Here is a 24,575-nt window from a genome sequence, read left to right as displayed (position 1 = left end):
ATCTTTGATGTATGATTGCATTAGTGTATTTGATTTATTTCTAATCTTGAATCAGTTATGAATGTGAATATCTGGCTTTGTGTTGTGTTCTTCTCTTGTCGCAAGTAGTTGTTCTCTTGTGATCTTGCAGAGACCTGTTGAAGCTGGGCAAGCGAGGAGGCAAGTAGCTGTGAACACCCAAAGAGAAGAGGATCTGGATCGAGGGACAAATGAAAGATACCGGTTAGTCCATCTATCTCTCTTCATTCTTAATTCATAAAGGAAGAATACTAGAATAGTTGTCTCTGTTTGTTGCTAAGGCACTGTCACACCTTAGGTGGATAGGATCGTCCTGCATGGGCATTTTTCCCCACAACAAATTGGCGACTCCACTGGGGAGATTTGTTTTAGTCATTTTATTTGTGTCTCTATCATTGTTTGTTTCATAGACTCAACAGCAACAATCGAACTGATTCTACTATTCTCAATTGCAAAGTAGACAGTTGCTGCCTTGATCCTTCACTGGATTTTGTCTATGATCTGAACAATGGATTCACAAATGATTTGATGATCCTTTGTGATAGATCTTAGTACCCCCTCAAAGCATCCCTTTGATTGTACCTTGCTTGTGGTTTTGATTTGGCCTGAAACTGTTGATTATTGAGCAATCTGTGACCCAGAACCCAGTGAGAAACGAGAGTTTCTCCTTCAGCGCAATTGCTATGAAGGCATTCTGCATTTCAACGCAGGTCCCGTGAAGGCTACCTGCGCTGAATGTCAAAACCACAGTGTTGAGGTTGCGCTGAACCAGTTTTGCCTTGTGTAGCTGGGGTTCTCTGCTCTCTGTTGCCCTGTTTTGATCTTTGTTTTTTGCAGCCTGTAACCAGCATAGGTACCAGTCAGATAACTCCTTTTCACTGCTTAAATTCCGCCTCCTTTTGTACAAAAAGACTGTGAGTGTTTTTATGTGTTTGTGGCGTCATTTACAGTTTTCCTTTGCATAAGTGAAATAATCATCCTGTAGCCCTTGATTCAGATCTGTTGATTGTGATCTCAGGAGAGAGTTCATTGGCTGTTTGCAGTTGATTATACATTTGCTTTTGCTTATTGGTTTGAGTTTGTCTCTTTTAAGTGTCGAAACAAGTGTTCATTTCGAAAGTCGCAAAGTGTTGTAATCTCTTCTACCCTTGTTGATTTCGAAAAAGTAAACGTGTTTGTACTTGTCATTTAAAAGCAAATTCAAAGTTGTACAAAAAGCTTTCTTTGTAGGCATCAATACTAAGAGAGCGGAAAACAAACACCTGCATTGTGCATTTGCATTTTGATAAGTTTGCATGCTTGATTTAGGAAAAGTGCATTAGAGTGTGTTGATTTCTCTTTGAGAAAAGATGGTGTCTTTCTTTTCCCTTAGTAGCTAGGATTTTCAAAGTTGAAAAGATATAAAGCTTGCTTATCATCTTAGACTGCATTTAGGAATTGTACCATACATCTCGTGGTGATCCAGAAAGGCAAACTTCTAAAAAGATCAACTTAAAATAAACTGAATGAACCTAACAACGCTTTGCAACATAACGCACAACATAGAGGTCTAGGCTAGAGACGTGTTCTGACGTCGTTAAGCCTGGTGACTGTCGATCTCGTGGAAGGTGGGTGATTCCTCCTGAGGGACGATAGCGCCAGTACGGATTGTGATCCCACGTACCGTCGCGTATATATTGGGAGACCCCTATAGGAATTTAACCTTTATCCTTAGGAAGCCATGTCGGCCGCCCTACTGATCGCAATGCACTGAACACAGCATTCAGGAAGATCGACCGCCCATACCTTAGAAAGTATTCTTCGGTTTTGCGAAAAGTTTGGCACACCCTCTGCCTAGAACTCCAGAGCAGTTTCTTTTGGCCTTTTTCAGACTCTATAACAGAAAAATTCCATCCGAGCATTTGTCACTTCGGGCTCGTTAAAACATCGAAGGAGACTAGAGTCATCTTTAGCTTTTTCTCGACTCTTTAAAAGTGAAAAGCAAGTTGTGTCTAAAGCGTCGTTAAAAAATTATTTTAAACGGAACAATCACTCTTTATTCCCGCGTTGATCTTTAGGTTGAAAAGATGGAGCACACCAACCAAGGAATTCCCCTTGGTGGAAATCCTAGTCCCTTCTCCTCTTGGGGAGATGTTGGTGCGCCCCACATGGCCACATTGTCACTTCCAGGACTGACAATTGGCCTACCAGTCTGGCTCTTTTCAACTAATGTCGTTCAGAACACCACGGTTCCTGAACAGTCGAGTCAACAGTTAGACCAGACAAGAGTTGCCCACCAGCCTTCGACTTCATATAATTCTTCCTCTTCTCCTTCCTCTTCGCTTGACGGAACTGGTAGAACAAAAAACCGAGCTCCTAAGGAGAAGAAGGAGAAGAAGAAGAAAGAGAAGAAGAAGAAGGAGCCAAAGGCGACTGGGGGCAAACAAGTGTCGTCTGACAAAAATCCACACACAGCACTCACTAGGCCTAAATCTCCATGTGTCATATGCAAGGGAGACCACTTCCACAGAGATCGTCCCTGCATCCCTCGGATACTAAGGGACTGGTCTCCCCGTTTGCATAATTCGGTAGAGTCGACCTCTGATAGCCATGTTGACTGCTCACCGTCAACTAGTGGGAGTGAAGCCCCAGGATAGAGGGGGAAAGCTAAATTTCCCTGCAGACTGTGTGAAGGCGATCATGCCATCCACCGTTGTCCCTTCTTAGACGAGGCAAAAAGAGTCCTGGAAGATTGCCCGATTTTACGAGAGCAACTTCCTCCTGGATATCAAAGACTCCTACCAAGTCCTTCGCTAGTTGAAAACCCGGCTGACCCGCCCAGGTGGTTAGCCGAGGCACCTGTCATTGAAGATGAACCGTCTGAATCCATACCTGACGAAAGTCTAAAGGTTGAAATGGCAGTTGACCCGGTTTTGCCTTCAGAGGCTCTATCTTCGAATGATACCATCACAGAGGAGAATAAAGACGACACCGTCCAAATTCTCTTCATCAACACTGACTCTGATGAAAAAGGGGGCAATGCCACCATTCCTTTATTGCAAGAAGGAAGTTCGTCAGAGAGATATCCGGCCGTCTATTCGGTCCCACCACCAAGCAACCTAGTTGTCTCGTTCAACTGGAACCAACTAGGCAGACCCCGGTTGCCAGCCAGTATACCATTCAGAATTATCGTCCAAATATACCGAATGGTAATGGCTGGCACTATCATTGATGAAGGGGCATCTGTGAGTATCCTTTCCTCTATTTCTTGGAAAGCGCTTGGTTCGCCTGCGCTTTTGCCTGAAATGAGAAATCTATCAGGCTTTGATAAAGGAACCAGTCGACCTTTAGGGATCCTCCCCAATGTGCCCATAACATTAAAAGGGAAGACCGTTCAAATGAACGTGATGGTCGTTCAAGGACCCTTGGATTATAACCTACTCCTTGGACAAGACTATATATATTGCATGGGAGCCCTCGTCTCCTCACTCTTTAGAGTAATGTGTTTTCCGCATGAAGGAAGAATGGTCAAGCTCGTGGACCAACTTTCGTTTCCCGGATCACGCATCGCAAATAGTCATGTACCATCCCTAAATGGTCTATTCACGCAAGAAGTGTCTCAACCCACGGTCCATCCTCCTGATGAGCGTGAGTAATCCGGGAGGATATGACTGGAACCCAGGGGGCATGCGTCCTGGTCTGCTTCGGCAGGGAAACTTTGGGTTTAGGGTAGGTTTCCGCGGGAGAATATGACTAGTCCGTACCCCATTCGTCTAGGAAGAGGGTTGTTCTAGAATAAGATTCTTTTGTCAAAGTTATGTGAGTTGGCAGGCTACGTCTCTCACCTTTGTGTATTTCGGTAGACATTGCCGAGGAAGTGTTTTGTTTGAAAGATTAACGAGACAATCTTTGGGTAACCTGAAAGAGGTAAGCCTCTCTCGTTAAAACAAATGTTTTGGCGGAAGTGAAGTAGAGGTAACCTTGAAATCGTACTTTATGCCTGGGGGCATGCAAACCTTTTGGAGTGCTAGCAAGGGGCGGCTATTTATTTTTTAAATTTTTAGGTCCTCCCTTTAAACCTGTAGGTCTAACCCTTTAAACTCGTAGGATTAGTCGTTTCTGAACTTGCATAATGAAAGGATGCGGGGCATAGCTTCGTGAGATGAAGCTCCATAAAAAATAGAATCTCAATGAGACACTCTTATCATATGACTAGTATAATCGAGCAGTTTTAACGCGGACTTCATGCTCGTTAAAATAAACATAAGCATCGAGCAGTTTTAGCATAAAGTTCATGCTCGTTAAAAAATAAACGCAAGATCCGAGCAGTTTTAATGCGGACTTCATGCTCGTTAAAAAATAAACATAAGCACTACCCGGTAAATAACCATTGTGAATGTAATCTTATCAGCCATTAAAGCCTTGGTCGTGTTTGTACCGTCACCTCCACTTTTCATTTGGCCGATCGTTCACCTCCATATGATTGTTTACCCATTTTGAGGAACAGCTGCGAAGAGTGATTTCACCTAGCCATCCTTGTGACACTGCCGTGATTGGAAAATTCCAACCTGTACTTGGAATCAGCTGCTAACCCTGTTTATAGCTCGTTCCTCAAAAGATGAGTCTTCTTTAAGCTCTTTTCAACTGACTCGTAAAATATGAAAAGATTGCCGAGTTTTGGCCTTCCAGCTCGTTAAAGCGATCGGAAGTGCTATCCCTCCTCTAGATTTTAACCTTTTTGGACATGAGGGATTATTGCACAAAATGATCGAGCGCTTGTTTTGTTCGGCTCGTTAAAACTATCGAAAACTCATCCCTTCTGTATTGTTTTATACTTTTTCGGACTTAAGGGATTAGATGACGAAAAAGGAATTTTGGAGTTAACTTTATGTACCTTTTCAGACTCTCTAAAAATGAAAAGGACCGAGTTATCTTTGTCGTTAGACTCGTTAAAATCACTAAATAGCGACAAACTTGTCTTTAGACGAGAACGAGTTTCACTATCGCTAGGCTCGTTAAAACATAGCGATGGGCTTGCCCGAAGGGCAGGTTATAGAACAAGCATATGTTATCCTCCTCAAGCTTGACAAAAATAAAGAGGTACTGGTCAGCAATGACTGGGGAAAAATTGGGAGAAACTAAAGAAAACTTTGATGGTAGCAAGTCGTTCTTGAACATGACACTTTTCCTCCATACCACAATCGGGTTGGGTTGTTTCATTCACCGGTTACATCACCATGGTCTCACCATACCATCCATAATTGGGGTAATTCTACCGATCCATCACATCAGTGTCGCCATATGTTCAAGATAAGTCGTTCAGAAAGAGTCAACCGTGTCCCATCCACTGCCATACATTATCCTTCATTCGTTCATGACCGCCACCCTGAATCATATGTCACAGATCGTTTTCACCTCCATCAAAATCATTAGCTCTGTTCCGTGTCACTGATGTGGGATTCATTAAGGCCCTCCTTTGATAGATCGCTTCTTGTCGACATCAGCTCATTATCCAAGAAGTTGATCTAGGAACAACCCCTTCAGTACTTTGAAGCTTGCATGCCTCAATGGCAAGTTTCTCACTTCCGGCGACAGGTATACATCAATGACCTTTGAACAGAAGATTTTGCGTGGTGTTCGACGCTAAGTCCTTTATTCACACCACGTGAATTGTACTGCAGTACCTTGAGGGTCATTATCATTATCGGTGATTCCTCTCGCGCTTGTTAACGGTTTACCTCATGGACCGGTAATCAAGCGATGTCTTTCCATGTTCGACTTCAGAACAATTCTCACATGGATCGACTTGTACTTAGAGTGAAGATCGAACGAGTTTGAAGGCCCCGGATCTATTTTCATCCATCCGGGTTGCGATATATATTCAAGAAAGATAAAGACATTTTGACATGTACATCATTGCAGCAGATGATCATCCTACTGAAAGGATGATAATTTCATCAAAATAATCAGTCTACCATCAGACGATTGCCTGTTCTATGTACAGAAAATGAATTTATAAAGTTGAGCATAGGAATGCCCGCCTCAGCTAGATCATGAAAGCAGTATGAAAAATAATGTATTGTATTGTATCTTATTACAGGTCTCCTCCCAGCATTGGATGAACTTCGGACCCTCCTGGATAAAGCATTTCACCCGATAAACGGCCTCATACTTTAGGGGGAAAATGTTATAGACATTTTTGTGCCTTACAGCATTGAGCATGAAATGTCCATAATATAAGGGATCCAAAGTCCCTAAACATGTTGTTCCTACCCCTAGAGGAACAAGGCTAGCAAACCACAGCAATTCACAGAAGTTCTCCACCAGAAACTGCTCAAAAACAAGTCAATTCAGGATCATGTCAATGGCTCCACTGACCATCTGCGCTGAATGTCAATGGCAACACTGGCTACCTGCACTGAATGTCAAAGCCAACACTGGCTACCTGCGTTGAGCGAGAGTGGACATGTGGCAGGCTCATTTCTCAAGGTGTCAAAACCCAGGAAGCTTCCAAAATGACACTTGCCTCAGGGAATTCGACTGGTGATGAGTAAGAGGTTCCAAATCTCCAAGTGGAAGCAAGAACCTCCAAGTGGAATCAAGAACCTCCAAGTGGAATCAAGAACTGACAGAGGGAGAGGACACTAGTCAGATCTCAAGCTGACTCATCCTCTCTCCAAAACATCTATATATGGATCTCTCCTCCATGAGATCTAGAGGCTGGAATTTTATTATTGCAAAGAATTTCTGTTGGTTTGAGACTGGAATCATTGGGTGCTTAATGCTTCAAAGGGAGGTGAAGATAGGAATTCCATTCTGCTGGGAAGGAGATGCTGGATTGGAGCCCTCTGGGTTGTATCTCTTCCTGAACCTTGTTATTCATCAATAAAGCTATCTTGGTTTTCTCCTATATACTGATGTATCTTTGATGTATGATTGCATTAGTGTATTTGATTTATTTCTAATCCTGAATCAGTTATGAATGTGAATATATGTCTTTGTGTTGTGTTCTTCTCTTGTCGCAAGTAGTTGTTCTCTTGTGATCTTGCAGAGACCTGTTGAAGCTGGGCGAGCGAGGAGGCAAGTAGCTGTGAACACCCAAAGAGAAGAGGATCTGGATCGAGGGACAAATGAAAGATACCGGTTAGTCCATCTATCTCTCTTCATTCTTAATTCATAAAGGAAGAATACTAGAATAGTTGTCTCTGTTTGTTGCTAAGGAACTGTCACACCTAAGGTGGATAGGATCGTCCTGCATAGGCATTTTTCCCCACAACAGTTTACGATAAAGAAGGTATCCTCCTGCCCATTATCTACTTGCCCGATCTTCAACTTTCCCAAGAATCCCAAGGCAAGCCTTGCTAGCTAGTACAATGTAGGATGGATGCACTCCATAAGCTCCAGGAAGAAAGGATGAAAGCAAAAGAAAAATTCACACTCCACTAGAACCGTATCAAGAGGTGGTTCGATAAGAATTCTGCATGGAAATCTAGCTTCGATGTGGGTGACTTAGTTCTGAAATGGGATAAACCTCATGAAGATAAAGGAAAACATATGAAGTTCCAATCCCCGTGGATTGGCCCGTACATAGTGCATGAGAAGCTTGGACCATAGACGTATCATTTGCGATCAATTGATGGGAGGATTGGCAACCTTCCTGTTAATGGCCAAGATCTCAAGCATTATTTTCAGTAGGTCTATTTGTGCCCATTCCATGTACATAGTTTTCTTGCTGCTTGTTGTTTCATTTGGTTTGTTTTGCTTATTATTGTTGCTTTTTCTTTGTTGTGATTTCTACTTTTGTTCACGTGCATTTTGTTTGTTTGATATATTACTATTTTTTTTTTTCCGAAAATAAGTGTTGTCGACTACTACATTTTGGCTTTTGAATAGAGTACGTGGTTGAAATTTGAAGAGACTTGTGACACTGCAACACTTGGCTAGTCTTGTGTCCATTTTCTCTATGCTTGGTTACAACCTTCGACTGATGAAGTCATGATGAAAATATGAATTGTTTGTAAGGGAAGCTTTGGTCAAACCATGAACCTATGTCCACACTGGGAAGCCCCATGCTTGTACTGAGCCTTCTGCTCGATGCATTGAAGCTAAGCCAGTTAGTAGAAATGGAGAAGGGGAAAATATAAATGAGAAAACCTATGTCATAGGTCTTACATGCTTCTCTAAAGGAACGACCTCTTCTTCTCTCAATAAGCAGGATCCCTCTTCTGCCCCAAAAATAAATAAGTGCCTATGCACAGTTCTCTTAAAAAATACAAAGGTGAAAGAAGAGAAAGGCTTCCTGTGCAGAGAGGTGAAGCATTCAACTCCACCAGGGTACTAACCAAGCTCGTTGGCAGTGGAGAAATGTGTGTGTTCCGCATGACTCCGTCGGGGTACTGTCCGGACTGTTGGCAGCAGAGCAACACCGGAGATGAAAACTTATACTCTAAAAATCTTCAATTCGCAAGCTAAAACTACCTTTCCCGAATTCGGAACACTGAGATCCAAGCTGAAATTTTGATTGTGTTTGACTGAGTTGGAAAAGGGTGAACCATGTATGTCCATGGGGTAAGTGGGGAAACTCAAATAACCTACACAATGATTCAATACTGCCCAAAGGACCAAGGCCCTGTGCTAGCAATGAACCGAAATAGAGAAGCTATAGTTCTACCAGCGTATCGCCAAGTGTTGTAGCAGCTACAACCACCCCCCAAAATTTTGGCCTACACCAATTTCGGAGCCTCCCTTGAAGAGTTTCACTAGATGACTGCACATGCTCGGTTTCACTATGTGAGCTCGTATGGGTCTTTACATTTGCCTTTCTTGTCTATTGCACTCAAGTCTCTGCATGTTGATGTCTAAGTCATGCTTGAGACCATGTTTTGGTTATGCTCAAAGTCTTCGCATCATATGTGTTTGTTGTGTTCACCATGAAAGCATCTGTCGCACTCACACACAGAGTCAAATTCACTATCGCACAAGTGTTGTTTCGATGATGAATGATCAATCACGAGTTTCATGATTGTCACTCACACAGTCGTTCAGTCATGTTGAACATGTGTGTCTAGATGGTTTGGTCGTTTCGTCGTCAAGTCATGCAAGTGTGTCTTCGTATGATCACCTAGCATCTTTAGAATGTTCACACACTTAGTCATTTTTGCTGCAATTCTAATGACCAGACTTCTCACTGACAGCTAGACCATCACCCTGCTTTCGACTTGGTTGACTATCAACCAGAACAACGTAGAAACGCCAAGCTAGTTCTGTCAAGTTGCGTTGATCGCAAGCAGCTCAAGTAACACTCATGCTACCCACCCGGACAACTGATCTGTTAGTCATCTCAAAAACTGTGTAGTTCTCATGAGAAGGTCTCCCACTTCCTATCATTCAACTCAGCTCATAAATTTCACAAAGATTATCAGCAGGTTGACCTCCCAGCCTTAACGCATTTTTTCCAGCCAGCAGCTCCCAGCAACAGACTGCATGTTCCCTCCAGGAATTGTGTAGTTTCAGCTGCCAATGACTGAGCAACCAACTGGAAGTTCCCTCTGGGAATTGCGTAGTTCTGGCTGCCAGTGACCCAAGCAGACAACTGGCAGTTCCCTCTAGGAATTGCGTAGATCTAGCTACCAATGACCCTAGCAGCCAACTAGCAGTTCCCTGTAGGAATTGCCTAGATCTGGCTGCCAGTGACCCTAACAGTCAACTGGTGGTTCCCTCTGGGAATTGCATAGATCTAGTTTCTAGTGAACCAGCAGCCAACTGGCAGTTCCCTCTGGGAATTTCACAAATCTAGCTGCCAGTCTCTTGGGAAATTCCCTAGAAAAAATGCGCAATCTCTACCTATTGACGCCTCATGTAGCCCAACCCGTTCCTCTGGAAATTTGAGAAAATTTGGCTGTCTAGCCACTGTTGACCATTCGTTCCAGAAAATGCGCAGAAAATTCCTACTTTTCCTTCCAGAAGCCCAAACTGTCCCTCCTGAAATTTCCGCAATGTTGCCTCCCAGTTGAGCTAGACCTTGCAGTCAATCACTGTCGAATCAAATTGTCTGTCTCCATCCTTCAGTGACTCTTGTGCAGTTTTCATAAGTAGTTTCTAGGAGCCATCATCCCACATCACAACCTTGCTACCTCCCCCAGTCACCCGCATCCAAATGATCATGTGTAATGGTATACTAGGAGGTTTTGGATTTGATGTCGTCTCGTCATGAGTGACTACAGGTACAAGTACACCAACAAACATGTCAAGATGACGAATGGGATGAAAGAAGGGATCACATGCAGATGGAAAGTTTCACCAATGAACGAATGAAAGAAGCATGCGAAGTAGAAAAATTAACGATGCATGCAAAGTAGACGAATGTGATGAACATGCACCTTCACGAACAAGTGAACCTGTCAAGCCTTCCAACACGAAAGCAAGTAAAAACATGCTAGAGCTTCATCGAAGACTCCACGCACTTCGCCAAGTGGAGATGAAGCTATGATACACCAAGAAGACATCCATCACTTAGCAACATTGTAGCTTGACATGTGCTCCAGCAGCACGAATGTACCAAAATTTTCTTATTAAGTCATGTTGAGTCACATCGTGAGTCATGTTGCCCAATCTCTACTATGGGCTTGTTTTCAATCAATGTGATGTAACGTGGAAGTCCAAGAGACCCACTTGTTGAACATAGAGCCATGTAAGTCAGAAATTCATTGAATTTGAATGGTCATGAGGGTAATCGAACAACCACAAGGTTCAGTTTCACCCTTGGATATAAATACCCCCCTCATTTTTACATGAAATGGATTTTCACATCAGCTCCTCCCACATATCCAAGAGAGTCTGTAATTTTTCTTTGAGGAGTATGTAGTGGCTCCAACACCCCGCTGACGGGGTTAGTGATTTATGGTGTAACAATGTGTCTTGGAACTTTCACTTAATTTAGAAGCTTGTTAACAGGCCAGCACGTTTTCATACATGTATTGTATTTGTTGTAAGGCTGACCTTTAAAACTTGTAATGCATGTTGCTTTACCATGTGTTCTACATCTGAACTAATTTATTTGTTGTAATGCATCATCTGTTAATGGAAATGTGTTGTATATGTTGTTAATATTGTCTCGTCCGTGTCGACTACTCTGTCGAACATCCAGCAGACCTTTCACATGAACCTTGCTGCAAAAACTGTTACACTCATCTTCGACTGATCCATGAGTTTTGTACGTTTTATCTTACCTTGTATGTTGTGACAACCGCATCCGAGTGGACTGCTCCGCCATAAGCTGTGCATTTCCTTTTGTGTTGTGTGTTCCTAGCCGAGTTGGGACTAATCCCTTTCATCCTGGAACTCACCTTCACTCTCTTCCCCTCACAGTTAAAGAACCATTGACACAAGTACACTTACACTCACCAGGAATGTGAACCTCACTTCTCGAAGACAAAGCGAATCACTCTCCTGTGCTGACAAGAAAGATTTGAGTAAAATCCTTAAGACAATGGCAACTGGGCCATCATACTGGATGGGACTCCCACACCAAATGGTGTGAGGTCTAGTTGGGACTTCATACTAGGGTGATCCCTTGAATGTCAGTGGGTCCAACACCATCAACAAGGCCATTGATTTTGTAGGCCCTATTTAGCCTCTAGGGAAGAAGACGGGTGCACGGTATATCATCACCTCGACGGAGTAATTAACTAGATGGGCAGAGGCACGGCCCATGAAGGACTGTACAAGGGCAACAACAACAAAGTTCCACTTTGAATATGTGCTAACTATGTTTGGTTGCCCGAATATTTTGATGAGTGATTGAGGAACACAATTCCTTAATGAAACGATCAGTGTGCTAACATAGGAGTTCCAAGTTTATCATCAAAAGAGCATGCCATATCACCTGCAGACTAATGGGATGGTTGAAGCATTTAATAAGATATTGGAGAATGCGTTGATGAAGGTTTACAATGCACAAAGGAATGATTGGGATGTGCACGTACCCATGGTGTTATGGGCTTATAGAACTACTTGCAAGAAACTGACTGGACAGACACCCTTCAAACTGGTTTATGGCATAGAAGTTGTGTTTCCAATGGAGTATATTGTACCTAGTTAACACATAGTAGTGTTCATAGGAATGGCGGGTTGTGGAGCCCTAGAAGAAAGGCTCGCATAGCTAACAGAGCTTGAAGAAGGTAGGTTTTTGGCTAGATTCCATCAGCAAGTACAGAAGGAGCGCGAGAAGGCATGGAACGATTGGCACATCAAACTGCACACCTTCAAGGTAAACGATTTGGTTTTATTATATGATAGAAAGTTTGATAAATTTCAAGGAAAATTTCAGATGCATTGGCTGGGGCCATATGTCATAAAAGACATTACTGATGGTGGAGCAGTTCAACTAGTGAAATTGAATGGAGATCCATTTCCCGGAAATGTAAATGGAAACCGATTGAAGCCGTACACCGAGGATCTGGCAAAATGACTATATGATGGAAGCATAGCCTTAGCACTTGGTTGAAGGGAAAGTACCCCTAGGGTCCTTTGGGTTAAGACTCTACCAGACTGAAAATTGCTTATTCAAAGAAACACACACAGCCATTATCTTTACTTTAAGCAAATTCTAATGTTAAGGGTACGTATCTAAGGTCCTACGTTCGAGAAGGCCTTTAGGGTGCAAACCCTTCTTGGAGTTCCCTTCTTCTTCTTTGACCTGTAAAACAAACAAATCAAAGAACACAACAGTACATGGACAAATACTTCTATATAAACCATCTTCATGCTATAAAGTTAGTTATAAAAATCTTTAAGTAACTACTTGCATAAGAATTCAAGACAAGAATCTCATAAGCATAAAGAAAGATTGTTTCGGGAACCAAGACGTGTTTCTTTTATATAAAGGCAAATAAAGTACATATAACGGAAAGATATCACCTGAAACACCTTCAGCAGGCTCCAAGCAAAGCTTCCTCCCGAATTCGTTCTAGCCTCAAGCCTCCAACAAGAGCTCCTTCCAAGTCTTACTCAATGATGACATAAAGGATGAATAATCACCAATACACATGGAAACAAGGGTTTCCTATGCAAAATGGGGGAAGTGCAGAAAGCACCAAGGACTTAAGACCTGGTCAAAGGGGAAAAATCTCAGCATAATAATCTTGCTCTCTTTTCTCTCTCTTAGGCCTTCCCTTTGATGTCTTTTTATACCATCTCCAAAGTAGTTTTATAGTTACGAGTTGGTTGGGAACAGTTGGGCCATGGGCACTAACAGGTGATCAACAGGTAAAACCCGCGATCTCTGCCCGAAAATAAGGAATTATATATATTTTTTAAGTGTTTTAATACATACATGCGGGTTGGGTATACACAGACCCACATGTACGCGCGTTTAACTCAGGGCAATGTCGCGTACAGGGAATAAAACACTATTTTTTAAATTTTAGGACCAGGTCTGGAAGGAGGGGTTGCCCTAGGCCATGAGTGCAGCATCACAAACCATAAGAGTGAGATTTGGAGCTATAACAGATGCCTCCTAATGTATGAGGTCAGAAGGGGAACATGATGGCCGAAATATATTATGTAAGTACATGGAAAGGAACTCTGCCGAAAAATCGAGGAGGACTTCACCAGAATTCAGCCTGCCAAGCCACCAAAAGGAGATCAGAAAGAAACATTGTCTGAGGCGGGCATACCCATGGTCAGAAAAGGTAAAGCATGTCCGCATATCAAGTACAAGCGGATCCACTAAGTATACAAGTATAAATGACTGGAAGATACATAATGGATCATATGATCATAAGGAGCAAGTACATGTCTGAATATCACATATAAAACTATCAATGATGCTGAAAGATGCAACGGATCACTGAAATCAAAGACTGATCCCAAAAGGTACCAACTGAACATGATGGAATAGGATGGTACTACACTGCAAACTCAGGTGCCAGCATATAGAATGTCGCCATGACTGACTGCAACATATAAGGTGGAGTGGTATCAACTAGCAGTAACAGGAGCAACAGTCAAGTGAACCAACGAATGTTGATACAACCTGAGGTCTTCACCGACCACCATGGTACATTTATACACCATGGGAATAAATGATCTGAAGTCGACCATGTGAGAAATCGTTTGATTACCGGTCATTGATGTATACCGTTAACAAACGCGAGACTACTCACGGATAATGATAATGAGCGTCAAGGTACCCAGTTGTTATAGACAATTTTGTGCCTTACAACATCAGGCATGAATTGTCAATAATCCAAGGGATCCAAAGTCCCTAAACATGATGTTCCTACCCCTAGAGGAACAAGGTCAGCAAACCAACAGCTCTCAGATCAGTTCTCCACCTGAAAACACTCAAAAACAAGCAATCCTGAAATCAAAGCAGGTGCTCCACTAGGCTTCTGCGCTGAAACTCAACTCCTCCATGGTGTACCTGCGTTGCAAAGCAGGTAGAACAAAGGCCACCTGCGCTGAGCGAGATGAGACAAGTGGCACACTGAGTCATTGCTCTGGAATCTTCCAAAAATGACACTTGGATCAGGGATTTCGCCTTGTGATGAGTCAGAGGCTCTGTTTCTCCAAGTGGAAGCAAGGTTCTCCAAGTGGACTCAAGAACTGAAGATCAACTGAAGAGAGAGAGGACACAAGGCGGCTACACATCAGTTGCAAGCTGACTCATCCTTTCTCAATTCATCTATATATTGAGCTCTCTCCTATGAGCTCAGGAGGCTGGAATTTTGTGCAAAGTAATGATATGTTGTTGGTTTCACTATAGAACTATTGGGTGATTGCTTGAAGGAGGTGAAGAGGAGAAATTCTTTCTGTTGGGAGGCGTTGCTGGATTGGGGCCTTCAATGGTTGTAACTCTCTCAGAACTTTACTTCTTCTATTAATAAAAGCTATTGAGGTTCTTCTATATGCACTTGTTTCAATGATGTATTGTGATAATTGTATATTTGATTTATGCTAATCCGTGAATCAGTTATGATTGCATGCTTCTTGTAGTTTCCTTCTTTGTTATTTTGCAGAATCTCATTGTAGTCGGGCCAGCAAAAGAGCAAGGAGCTGGGAGCAAGCAGCAAAGAGAAGAGTTTGGATTCGACATTAAGCGCAAGGCAACGGTTAGTGCATTTCTTCATTCTCTCTTGCTTTCGTAAAAGAAGTAAACCTTAAGTAGTTTTCTTTACAGTTGTTGCTGAGGTACTATCACCCTTAGAGTGGGATAGGGTCATCCGAATCGGATACTTTTCCCTACAACACCAGTACAATCTAACAAGTGTGAATAGATGAGCTGAAGTAGAACACCTATAAGAATCTATCGATCAGGAGACAATGATGGTTTCCCACTGTCGATAGCGAGGAATCTGCCACTAATGACAGCAAACCCCAAGGTACTGCCAAATGGACTCTAGATCTTTGCCCCAGAGCAATGAGTCGGAGTCGATAGGGAAAGATCCGCTAGAAGTAAGGCATTAAGGTATCCTCCATCAATCTAGAACGAGTGTAACCCGTAGGCCAATAATGTGGAAGGAATCGGACGAAAAAGATGTAGTAACCCAACCGAAGTACGTTTCCGGCGTACACAAGATGTGGCTAGCGCACGGCAGAAACCCTCTGAACCAACCAATAATGAAAGCTGATACAGAGGCGAGGTATCCACCAATAGGGTCAAATGGAAACCAAGGTACTGCACGAATCCCAATGTGTGATAATGTATGTTGATGTCGAACACAAGGGAAACCACTCAGTCAAAGACCCATGATACTGATCGATGCTGAGCACAAGGTGACCTATCAATAATGAAAATAGGGCCAGGGTGCGGCTCTAGGCCTGTCCTCAGAGCAAGGTGTCGTCGTCGATAAGGACAAGACCCGCCAGCAAGAAGTCAATGGGGACCTTCTCAAACCGGCATGAGTAAAGGACCAATATAGCTGATGTGATGATAGACATGATACTGACAACCAGGGATGGCCGACTGAAAAATGAGTCAAGAGACACCGCAGAAAGGCCGACTCAGGCTAACTTCCCTTGAACAAAAGCACAAGTCAATGTGACTATGTGGCAGCATATGATGAATCTGTATAAGTTCGCCATGCAGGGGGCACGAACGAACCCTCCATATGATTGGAAGAGATAACCAATCAGGGGAGAACTGACTCGATAACAAGGTTATGGCGTACCTAAGTCAAACTAAATCCCACCCATGCGGAGGAGACTTTGTTTTGAGTGCTTTGTTCAAGGGTGACACGACTGACTCTAGCTGCCAACAATAAATGGAAATCATGTCCCTGTTCCCGCTCTTTTTGGAATATTTAATTTTTTTTGTCTTTTTCTGATAAGCCGGAAAAAGAATAAAAGAATGCTATGGTACAGTGGAAAGAACGAGTGTCGGTGAAACAGATGATCTAGTTCCTGGGAAAGGAACATTCCTATGCTCAATGCAGGGAGGTGAAAACTGGTCAGTGACACTCAGAGGTATGTTCCTTCCACGGATCTGGGTATGTCAAGCTGCAGAAGTCAAAGGTATGCAAGGTTGATTTTGCAGACGTCATGGTCAAAAGTTGGCTTAAACGTGAGTCCAACTGAAGCCGGCTCTAGGCCAAAAGGTGCAAATGGTCAACATGCAATGAAGAAGTACAACTCGACACACATAGGAGCCTCTAGGGCATAAGGCCAGAACGAAGCAAAGAAGCAAAGAGGAATGAGTCTTCAACACATAAGTCATGACGGGACTACAGAGGACTCCCGAGCCTACTCAAAACGAAGCAGCATGGGCAACAAATGTCAGTGAGGTGCTAACTAGGATGCCCATGTAAAGGATGGCTCTACCATCGTGTCATGATTTAAAGAATCGACGAGTGAAAATGGCTAACGAACCATAACACGATGGGATCGACCCTGTGGCAGATGTATTGGTCAAATGGAGGCTAGTATGCATAATGCAACGGAAAAATGGGGTCCCTAACCTATATGCCAGTGAGAACATGATACCTGCCATGACGGGTCAGCAGTCATGGAACCATCTCGAATCGTCGAAAAATGTCCAAAATGTCCTGAAAAACAACCCAATCTCGACATTCCAAGCTCCCAAGTTAAAAGTGACATAAAACCAAACAAAATAAAATTTTGAAAAAAAAATTCATTTTCAAAACTTATAAAAAGAAATTTTCGACTTACCATTTTCACCGTTTGACTTGGAGAGCAAAAATTGTGGAGCAAAAGGAGCAAACTTCCCTGTGATTTATTCAACCATTCAAACTTGCCGAAAACTTCCAGGTAAGCACTAAACTTGTCTTGCAATCAATTGTGATAGTTTTTAGGAAGTTTAATTTATGTTTCACCGTTAGATTTTTGCAAAAAATTGTTTTGCGGCGTACACGCGGGTTGGCTTTACAGAACACGCGTATACGACGGCCCTACAGGCGACTATGTACAGGTGAACCCGCGTGTGCGCAGCAAACTAATTTTATACACAAAACTAATGGATGAAAATGATTTTTTCTTCCAGGATGACTCTCACATGGCGTGAAAGAGAGCACTCAGCTGTGGATAGTGAAGCTATGAACAATGATGAGGCATTAGATGCCCTACGGGGATGCGGGTTGCTAAAATTCTTCAAATTGCCAAATATGAAAGCCAACACGCATTTGCTCGAGAGACTCATTGATTATTGGGATGTCGATGAGGAAGCATTCATCATTGATTAGATGCCACTCAGGGTAGAAGTGGAAGATATATATTTTATCACGGGCCTTTCCCGAAGGGGAGAGGTAGTGCACTCCCGGGGCAGGACACGGAATAGCCTCAGTGTGGATGACTATGTACAGATTTACTGCCCGGGTCATCGGAAGGTCGGGAGCCAGATCTCTATCCCACATGTGGCGAGTTTGTCACTCAAGATAGTCTTGTTCACCATAGGTCGAGTGAACGGATCATTCTCACTACATCAGGCATCACGGGTAAACATGAGCGTGGCAGTGGACTGTCTCACTACAGTGTTTGACTGGTGTACTCCTCTCCTTGCCAACATGAAGGAACAACTCACTTCTATCAGGAGGGGACAGACCAAGAACTTTGGGTTCGGCACCATCTTATGCACATTCTTCTTCGAGAAGGTTCCCGCACTCCGCCCCAGGGTAGCAGTTTCCATCAGTAGTCCACGTGATCCACGCATGGGCCGGTGGGCTGACTTGATGAAACGTCTGGGGGGTGGGGAAGTCCATAGGAATGCATTCGACGATGATTTATTTACCTGGTGGGAGCAGCAAATCATCGCCATAGATGACTACCCCTATGCTGGGCTAGATTTCCGAGGAGATCTTGATCTAGTGTTACCACCAGACGCAGCATGGGGCGAGATTGGTAAGAATTTTTATGATTTTATGATTTTTTTTTTTTTGGATTTTTCAAATATAATGATGAACTTTGAAAAATATTTTTTGATGAGATTCAAATGACTAATATGATTATCATGTTCCAGACATTGGGCCCGTACGACCAGATGGATTCCCGCGGCATGGACGGCGTGGCCGAGGAGCCGAAGAGGCGGCTGCGGATGCGGAACGGACCTTAAACAACATCCAGCGACACTTGGCAAGACTAAGCTGCCAAGTACCGATGGCCGAGATAGAGGACCTTCCTCCAGATATGCAGCGTCATGTGGTTGGGATGCCACGTGACTGGGTTCGCATCTTTCGGCGCGTGGCCAATGCTATAGTTACTTATTTAGCTGCTCATCCAGAGCCGAGGCATTAGATATGCCTGACATGATTATGGGCATTTGAGTCCCAATTTTGTATATTTTTGGACACACATATGTACACTCGAGACGCTTTGCGATATATATATATATATATATATATATATATATATATATACAGTTTGACTTTTTGATGCATGATTTTATGATGATGAATGATTAATATGCCAGTCTAATGCTTGATTAGCGATAGAATCAGCTAACCAATTTTGAGATCTTGGAATGTGCAAATAATTAATGTAAATAAATGATCTTTGCAACAACCTCACCCTTAAATATTGGCGATATAATAATGGATCCCTAACCCGATAAATGTTATTTAACTGAGACACTATCAATTGAGAATCAAGATATACTACCAACGAGTCGATCCCATACGAGATTGCCTCGGATAATAGATTGATAACAGTTGTATACTCGGCCATATTGTTTGAAGCAGGATCGATACACACGCCTCTCGATATCATCAACTGACCAGTTGGGTAATAAAGTACCCAAGCTGCAGAAGCAAGATTCCGAGTGTGCCAACTAGCACCATCGGCGAACCCAAAATAGACCAAATCATCCATCAGCACCTGCCACAGCAGACCAAAAAGCACTGATATCAGAAAACGCTCGAAAATATATGTATAAATATATACATAAAATACAAAGAAGTCATTGCCCAGCCTGAACTAAGCAAAGTACTTCTTTAGGTAGAGCCCATTTCGGGGCTCCGCCAACTTGTTTCCTTCGAAATCAATTAACTCATACGATCCTTTTTCTAAAACGCGTTTGATAATGAAAGGACCGTACCACATAGGCTTAAATTTGCCTGCCCCCAAGGCGTCCTTATCTTGGTCATAGACCAAGACAAGGTCACCTTTAGAAAAGACACGAGGATGGATAGACTTATCATACTGTGTTTTGACCCTTTTCTTATGGGCCTCATTCATCATGGCGGCATCTCGACGCTGCTCATCGAGATGTTCCAAGTGAACTAGGCACTCCTCGAGACTTGAAGTCTCAGGAAGAAGCTCAACAGCCAACTTTAGAGATGGGATTTCACATTCAACTAGAAAGATAGATTCCATCCCGTAAACCAACTGAAAAGGAGTAAAACCAGTAGCCGTTTTGACGGAGGTTTGGTATGCCCAAAGAGCCGAATACAACATAATGTGCCAATTGGACCGATTTTTATCGATTGTCCGTTGGAGTATCGTCTTAAGAGTTTTATTGACCGCCTCGACCTGTCCATTGGCCTGAGGATAATAACGGGACGAATGCTCCTGATGGAATCCTAATTTAAGGGCCAATTCGGACATTAGCTGATTTTGGAAATGACTGCCATGGTCAGTGACAATCTCCCTTGGGATACTGAATCTTGAGATAACCTGATTGAAAAGAAACAAAGCTGTCGTGTCACTGTCATTCTTGTAAGTAGGCATGGCTTCATCCCACTTCGTGAAGTAGTCTACAGCCACTATAATATACTTGTGATTCGCCGTTGAAGGCGGATTACAAGTCGTAAAATCAATACCCCACTTAGTGAAGGGACCGACGGTGACAACAGGAAAAAGGGGAGCTGGATGCGCGCGCATCTTGCGAGTAAAAGTTTGACACGGGTGACAGCGTTTGACCGCTTCCACACAGTCCTTAAAGAGTGAAGGCCAGAAGTAGCCGGCACGTAAGATGCGCTGGGCTGTAGCAAGCCCTGATAGATGACCACCACAAGCTCCACTGTGGCAGTCATTAAGAACAGACTCTGCTTCCTCTAAGGTTAAACAACGTTGAATAATTGAATCAACCCCTCGACGGTATAATGTGTCACCAATGATAACATAGTTTTTAGCCAGGTGACGTAATTTGCGACGTTCATCCTTGGAGAAAGTAGAGGGATACTTCGAAGTCTGGAGATAAACAATGATATCTCCATACCAAGGGTCTTGTGAAGAGATGAGGAATATATGTTCGTCGGGTAAAATTTCCTCATAAATAATATCCTCTCCACAAGGAAGCTCAGAAATTAGCTCCGCGAAGACCATAGATTTCTTAGACTTGGCAGACAAGAATTCGAGATCGAATTCTTGTAAAATGACTATCCATCTATTATATTTGCCCCCAATCACTCGCCTACTAAGGACAAATTGAAATGGATTGACAGCCGCTAAGACAAAAGTTTTGCATAGCAAAATATAATGACGGAGCCTCTGGACAGCATGGACAGCTGCCAAGCCCAATTTCTCAACCGGAGAATAGCGGAGTTCAGGACCTATTAAGCCTCGGCTCAAATAATAAATCACGTGCTCGACAAGAGCATCGTCCTCCTGAACTAGAACCATACCAATGGTAGAGTCTGCTGCAGCGAGATATAAAAGGAAGTCTCTACCATAATCCGGTGGACTCAAAAGCGGGGCAGAGACTAATGCCTTTTTCAAAGCATCAAACGACCGCTGTGCAAAGTCGTCCCACACAAATGGAACTCCTTTTCGTAGCAAACGCATGAACCCTTTAGTGATCTCGGCATAGTTTGCTATAAACCGTCTTAAGAAATTAGCCTTCCCTTGAAGACTTTGAAGTTGACGAATTGAGGACGGGGGAGGCAACTGAACTATTGCCTCAACCTTGAAGGGATCAACCCGAATCCCTTCATTGGACACAATAAACCCTAACAGCCGACCGGATGTAACCGCGAAAACGCATTTATTGGGATTCAACCGGATTTTATAGAAACGACATCGCTCAAAGACTAATCGAAGATGACTAGGATGATCAGTTCTCTTTCGAGAGCGAGCAGCGAGATCATCTAAGTATGCCTCGATGACATGTTTGATGTCGTGGAAAGCGTATGACATGGCCCGCTGAAAAGTGGCTCTAGCATTTTTAAGACCAAAAGGCATCTTTCGATATGCAAAGGTACCCCAGGGACATATGAAGGACGTCTTATGTTGGTCTTCAGGACGGATAGAGATTTGATTATAACCCGAAAAACCATCCATGAAGGAAAAAATTTCATTACCCGCACACTCGTCGATAATCTGATCAATGAATGGTGTGGGGTAATTGTCTTTCGGACAAGCCTTGTTTAGATCCCTAAAATCGATGCATACTCGGATTGTTCCTTGCTTTTTGTCCACAGGTACTGGGTTAGACACCCAATCTGTAAGAGGAACAGGGTATATAAAACCCGCCCTTAGCAGCTTCTCAACCTCAGCTTTGATAGCCGCTGCTTTCCTAGGGTTAACCGGCCGAAGTCTTTGACAAATCGGTTTTGTGTTTTCGTACGTCTTGATCTCATGTTGGACTATAGAAGGATCAATGTCGGGAATTTCCTCATAAGACCAAGCAAACATATCACGATATTCCTTGAATAGGTCGGTGTAAATTTGAATTTCTTCAAGGGAACACTCAATTCCGATGAAGATATTCTCTATGATGTTAGGGTCCCTAGAGATGTTGATAGGTATCGTTTTTGAAATTACCGACATATTACCTTCGGCGCGAATGTGTGCTGGAGCCAAAGGGTTCGATACCGTATCAACATCACTAGTACAGAGCTCGAAAAACCTAGATTCCACTTCCTGCAAAGGAGGAAGAAAGTACGAACGATGATGTAAGTCTTCCCAAGGTTGATCTATGCCCATCATTGCTTCAAGGATTGCTTCTTCAGAAGGTAAAATTGAATCCAAGCAATCCAAGGTAGAGGTAGAATCTAAGCTCCAAGCTGGGGCCACATGACCATCCAACTCTTCTTCAGAGAAAGGAGTGGAATGGTTATCTGCAGAGTCTACGATAGACTGATATCTAAGCTCAGTTGCAGATATAGGAAATGCCATTCCATTGACTTGTCCTTCAACTAATGTGGTCGTAGGTGAAGGCAAGGTCCAAGGGTCGGAAAAATAATGAGTTTAGAAGAACTCTTCTCGAGGAGACTCCTTGGCTGATGAAATAGCATTGATTCTTGCAAAAGGAGAGGGAAGATCAAACGTACCCATCAATGAGGAATACATCCCTACTCCTAAATTCTCAGTCGGCGGGCGAGGGTTATCCACCAAGGGAACAGTAGAGTCGGAGTTTGCTTGAGGATCGATTGGAGAATAGTCCAATTGATCAACCTTAATGATTTTCCCCTCATGAGGAAAGCAAATGACACGAAATAGAGTCGACACAACGACTTCCATTTCGTATACCCAGTTCCTTCCTAATAGGAGATTATAGTCTAGGTTAGCATCTACGACTTCAACTTTGACATTAACGACCTTCCCTCCAACACATATAGGAAAGGTCGGGATAATCCCATGCGGCTTGTGAGAATGACCATCAAATGCAGTTAAGACGGTTGGTGAAGGAACAGCCGAAGGTGAACCAATAGCCTTCCAGCATGACATCGACATGACACATGTGGAAGCTCCTTCATCTATAACGGTGCGAAAAATATTGATTTTCCGGTATGTAGACTTTATCTGAAAAGCCATATGATGAGGGAGTCTCTTTTTGACATTTAACATGTCAAAAGAGAGCACTAAAGAGTTAGCTGGATCGACTGCTCCAATTGCGGAGAGTAATGCACTTCTCTGAGACGGACATGACTGGAGAACTTCCAAAGCAGACATAGCACATGGGCTTTGAGCCAAATCCTCCACAATGGAGTAATTTTGGGCGGCCCTAGCATTAGGGTTAATCATCGTGCGTTTGGCGGAACCTTTCGGTATCCGAGGTATAGTCTCAACAGGGGGTCGCTCGATATGAAGGTCACTACCTCCGGGAACAGTTTTATCCTTGGATGTTTCGGCTTCACCGTAATCACGTGACCGAGTAGTCACATGGACATTTGAACCCATCATAAAAACATTTGATGCTTTTTCCCCTTCCTGGTTGCCCCCTGAGGAGGTCCCAGGATTCGAATTCGCACCAGCAAGAAGTTGCTGCTCTTGGGGAAACGGGTTAGTTAACACAGCCTGCGAACTAGAAGTCCCTTGTTGTCCTAACAAGCGTTGAGCGTCTTCAATTCTAGGGCAGAGATGAGTTAGATGGTCCCCACTGCATAACTTGCAAGGAAACTTAACTTTCTTTCTCGACTCACCTTTACCACCACCAACGTTGTTGCCGGATTTGTTTGCATCGGGATTCCCATCCGAGTTCTTCTTCTTACCACGTCCTTTCTTTTTCCCATTGGAATTTTGATTCCCTTTGGGGTTATCGGATTGGACGGCGTTAATTGAAGAAGTTTGGGAAGCGGGAGGATTAGACAATGTGACTTGGTTGTTAGAAGCAGTTTGCAAAGACAATTGCTGCAATTGATTCAACAAGTTCACTGTAGATGTGTCTACTGACCCAACGATACCATCCGCGTGCGGACCTGGCTTTGGCTTAGCTAAATCAACCTTAGATCCAGGAGCATCTGGCAAGTACTTTTGGAGGATTCCAGACTGAGAGTAAATTAGTTCTAACTGCTGGGCCCTGAAAATGGCATGCTCCTCAGAATAGACCCCAGACATGGAGACATCCTTGGAGATCTCAGGTTGTAAAGACTTCAAAAACCACTCTAGATGGTACTCCGGAGGGATTTCGGCTTTAATGAGCCTCTTTCTCCGTCTCCATTCCTGAATGTGATCAGAAATGTGGGTTGCCTTATCCTGACGAAAGGTGGCCAGAAGTTCAGTTCCGACATCGTAGCGGACAGGCAATTGGAAGTGATTTAAGAAGATATTGGCTAAGTCAGCGAACGATGTAAAGCTGCCCCCTGGCAACTCTATATACCACTTGGCTGCATTACCAGTCAAGGTGCGCTGAAAGAGTCTCAACCTAACCGAATCATCGATGATGGAGTTGGATGAGCACCACAAAT

Source organism: Pinus tabuliformis, chromosome 6 (assembly GCF_031772625.1).
Source record: "Pinus tabuliformis cultivar Carrire ecotype Pingquan chromosome 6, CPIR1, whole genome shotgun sequence".
In the NCBI taxonomy this organism is placed as follows: domain Eukaryota; kingdom Viridiplantae; phylum Streptophyta; class Pinopsida; order Pinales; family Pinaceae; genus Pinus; species Pinus tabuliformis.
This window is presented reverse-complemented; position numbering follows the sequence as displayed.